Genomic DNA, 4,535 nt, shown 5'->3' on the forward strand with positions numbered 1-4,535 from the left:
CCTTTGCGTAGTCTGACCTGGTCTATCAGTTTCAGATGCGTCTCCTGGAGCATAACCACATCTGCCTTAAGTTTCTTTAGGTGTGCGAGTATCCGTGCCCTCTTAATCGGCCCATTCAGCCCTCTCACATTCCACGTGATCAGCCGGGTTGGGGGGCTCTTTAGCCCCCCCCCCCCCCCCCCCCCCCTTGTCGACTAGCCATCTCCTTTTTCAATCCAGCTCCTCACCCGGTTCCCACGTAGCCGTATCTCCCCCCAACGGCGCCCTCCCGCCCCGACCACCCCAGCCCATACCAGCTCCCCCTTCTCCCCAGCAGCAGCAACCCAGTTAACCAACCCCCCCCCCGCTAGATCCCTCACTAGCGTAATTGCACCCCTCATGTTCCTCCCAGAAGTCAGCAAACTCTGGCCGACCTCAGCTCCCCCCCGTGACCTCGGCTCCCACTGTGCGAGGCCCCCTCCTTCCTGCTTCCCTGTTCCCGCCATGATTACCATAGTGCGGGAACAAAGCCCGCGCTTCCCATTTGGCCCCACCCCCAATGGCCGGCGCCCCCAGCTCCTCATCCTCCCTCCCCTCCTCCCCCACGACATGGGGAAGAGAGAAAAGTTACAGGGTCGCAGGATTAACAACTTGGGAAATCATCTCTTCCCCCTTTTCCCCCCCTTCACCCCACATATTCACCCCACCACTTTGTCCCAAACGTTCTTTTTCTAGCCCGCTTCTTCCAGTTTCTCCTCGACAATAGATATCCACGTCTCTTCTGCCGTTTCAAAGTAGTGGTGTTTCCCTTGATGTGTGACCCACAGTCTTGCCGGCTGCAGCATTCCAAATTTAACCTTCCTTTTGTGCAGCACCGCCTTGGCCCGATTAAAGCTTGCCCTCCTTCTCGCCACCTCGCACTCCAATCTTGATATACGCGGATCACCGCGTTCTCCCACCTCCGAGTTTTCTTGGCCCATCTGAGGACCGTCTCTCTGTCCTTATATCGGAGAAATTTCACCACTATGGCTCGCGGAATTTCTCCAGCCCTCGATCTTCGCGCCATAACTCGATAGGCTCCCTCCACCTCCAGCGGGCCCGTCGGGGCCTCCTATCCCATTAACGAGTGCAGCATCGTGCTCACATATGCCCCGACATCCGCCCCTTCTGCACCTTCGGGAAGACCAAGAATCCTTAAATTCTTCCTCCTCGCATTATTCTCCAGCACCTCCAGCCTTTCCACACACCTTTTGTGTTGTGCCTCGTGCATCTCTGTCTTCACCACCGGGCCCTGTATGTCGTACTCATTCTCAGCAGCCTTTGCCTTCACGACCCGAAGCTCCTGCTCCTGGGTCTTTTGCTCCTCCTTTAACCCTTCAATCGCCTGTAATATCGGGGCCAACAGCTCCTTCTTCATCTCCTTTTTAAGTTCTTCCACGCAACGCCGCAGGAACTCTTGTTGGTCAGGGCCCCATATTAAACTGCCTCCTTCCGACGCCATCTTGCTTTGTGCCTGCCTTCCTGGCCGCTGCTCTAGAGGATCCACCGCAATCCGGCCACTTTCCTCTCCTTTTTCCATCCGTGTCCAGGGGGGATTCCCTTCTGGTTTACCGCACAGTGTTTTTAGCCGTTAAAATTGCCGTTGGGGCTCCTATTAAGAGCCCAAAAGTCCTTTCCACCGGGAGCTGCCGAATTGTGCGACTTAGCTGGAGGAACTTCTTAAGGTTGGCGTCGTGGTCCTGCTGGTCATGGCCGCAGGTGGTGACATTGTCCAAGTACGGGTATGTAGCCCGCAGCCCGTACTGGTCCACCATTCGGTCCATCGTTCTCTGGAAGACCGTGACCCCATTGGTGACGCCGAAATGGACCCTGAGGAAGTGGAAGAGTTGGCTGGCTGCTTCAAAAGCCGTGTAGTGCCGATATTCTGGGCGGATCGGGAGCTGGTGGTAGGCAGACTTCAGATCGACCGTAGAGAAAACCCGGTATTGCGCGATCTGGTTGGCCATCTCCGCAATGCGGGGGAGGGGGTACGCGTCCAGTTGCGTGAACCGGTTAATAGTCTGGCTGTGGTCCACCACCATCCGGTTCTTTTCCCCAGTCCTGACAACCACCACTTGAGGGGATGTTGCTGGCCTCAATGACCCCCTCTCTCAAGAGTCGCTGGACCTCTGACTTGATGAAAGTCATATCTTGTGCACTGTACCACCTGCTCCTGGTGGCGATGGGCTTACAGTCGGGGATGAGGTTCGCGAAGAGCGAGGGGGGGCGACCTTAAGGGTCACGAGGCTACATACCGTGAGGGGGGTAAGGGTCTGCCGAACTTCAGGGTCAGACTTCGGTGACTGCATTGGAAGTCCAGTCCAAGCAGTAGAGGGGCGCAGAGGTGAGGGAGGACAAACAGCTTAAAAGGGCATACTCTGCGCCCTGTATCGCGAGGTTCGCGACACAGTATCCCCGGATCCGGACCGAATGGTATCCGGAGATGAGGGAGATCGTTTGAGATGCGGGGTAGATGCGCAGGGAGCAGCGCCTTACCGTTTCGGGGTGTACAAAGCTCTCCGTGCTCCCGGTGTCGAAGAGAAAGGGGGTCTCTTGCCCGTTGATCGGGCGACCATCATGGAACTCTTCAGGTGCTTCGGCCGCGACTGGTCGAGGGCGATGGCGCCGAGCTGCGGGTAATCAGTGTAGTCGGAGGAATCTGGGTCATAAAATTGCGGCCCCCACGAGTCGCACGTGTCGGATTGAGCTGAAGATGTCCGCCCCCACAAGTTGCACGTGGCTGATGACGCGTCTGAAGGGGGCGTTTCCGACAGGCACGCAGTCGCATTACGGGGTCTGCGGGCCTGTGAGCCCATGGGTCTGGCCTGAGGAGCTTTCGGTTTCTGGGCTTTCGATCTGGCCAGACAGACTCTGGCGAAGTGACCCTTTTTGCTGCAGTCGCTGCATGTCACGGAGCGGGCTGGGTAACGCTGCCGTGGGTGTTGGCCCTGGCCTCAAAAGTAGCATGACGGTTTCCCGGTCTGGGCGGGCAGCCGCGTGGCACAGACCTGTGGCGTGGCCAGGACTGGGACATCCGCATCGGTGGGGCCCATGTGGGGCTCGCTGTGTCCGCGGGGAACGCGCTGAGGTTCTGGTAGGCTACCTCGTTGTAGTTTTACCGTGTCCTGCAGGTCGGTAGCCCCGTTTTCCAGCAGTCGCTGCCTGACGTAATTAGAGCGGACCCCAGCCACATAGGTGTCCCGGTTCTGCAGCTTCATGTGCTCCTCAGCCGTCACGTCTTGATAATTACAGTTTCTGGCGAGTCGGGTCAGGTTTTCCTGATATTTGTCCAAAGATTCACCTGCATGCTGCCGGCGGGTAGTGAGCAGATGCCGCGCGAACACCTCGTTTACAGGCTTGATGAAGCGCTTCTTCAGAATCGCGACCGCTGCCTCGTACGTGGCCGCCTTTTTGATCAAAACTGAAATTCGATGGCTCACCCGGGCACGGAGGCGGTGCAGCTGGCGAGCTACGGGGATAGGCGCTTCGGAGGAGCCGAGGTCGGCCTCGAAGCAGCGGAGCCAGTGAGAGAAGATCCCCTTGGCTTCTGGGGCACGGGCGTCTAAGTCGAGTTTTTCTGGCTTGAAAGCGGCGTTCATAGTGACATTGTTTGTGTCATAAATTGATATACCATCCATTCACAGCAAGACCATATGAACAAGTGAACGAAGGCTCTGTTACACAAAGAACTAGCCTGCCAGTGACTTCCGTACAAATGAGCGCCACCCACTGAGCACAGGACTATATACCGTCCCCGGGGGGCGGAGCCAGAGGCCGAGCCCACCGTGGTTCCAGCTCAATCCTTAAAGGTTAATGGTTACACAGGCACCACATCTCCTGGTGAATACATTTCACCACATCTTCTATACGTGAAAGTTAGTTCTTCACATTCTTCCTGCGTGGGTCTCACTCCCACAACCCAGAAAGATGTGCAGGGTAGATGAGTTGGCCATGCTGAATTGCCCCTTTATTGGAAAAAAAAGAATTGGATACTCTAAATTTATTACCGGGGCGATACACAATCTCGTAATTGTAGGTGGAGAGCTCGATCCTCGACATCAAGATTTTGTCATTTTTGATCTTGCCCCGCTGTGTGTTATTGAACATGAAGGCAACCGACCATTGGTCAGTGAGGAGAGTGAATCTCCTGCCGGCCAGGTAATGCCTCCAATGCCGCACAGCTTCAACGATGGCCTGGGCCTCCTTTTCGATGGAGAAGTGCCGAATTTCGGAGGCATTATGGGTGCGGGAAAAGAATGCCCCGGGCTTGCCTGCCTGGTTGAGGGTGGCGGCCAGAGCGACGTCTGATGCATTGCTCTCGACTTGAAAGGGGAGGGTCACGTCGACCGCATGCATCGCGGCCTTGGCGATGTTGGCCTTGATACGGTTGATGTCAGCCTGATGAGCCTCGGCCGTCAGGGGGAAAACTGTGGAGTGAATGAGTGGGCGGGCCTTGTCCGCATAGTTAGGGACCCACTGGGCATAGTATGAGAAGAACCCCAGGCATCGTTTGAGGG

Source organism: Scyliorhinus torazame, chromosome 6 (genome assembly GCF_047496885.1).
Source record: "Scyliorhinus torazame isolate Kashiwa2021f chromosome 6, sScyTor2.1, whole genome shotgun sequence".
NCBI classification, from domain to species: domain Eukaryota; kingdom Metazoa; phylum Chordata; class Chondrichthyes; order Carcharhiniformes; family Scyliorhinidae; genus Scyliorhinus; species Scyliorhinus torazame.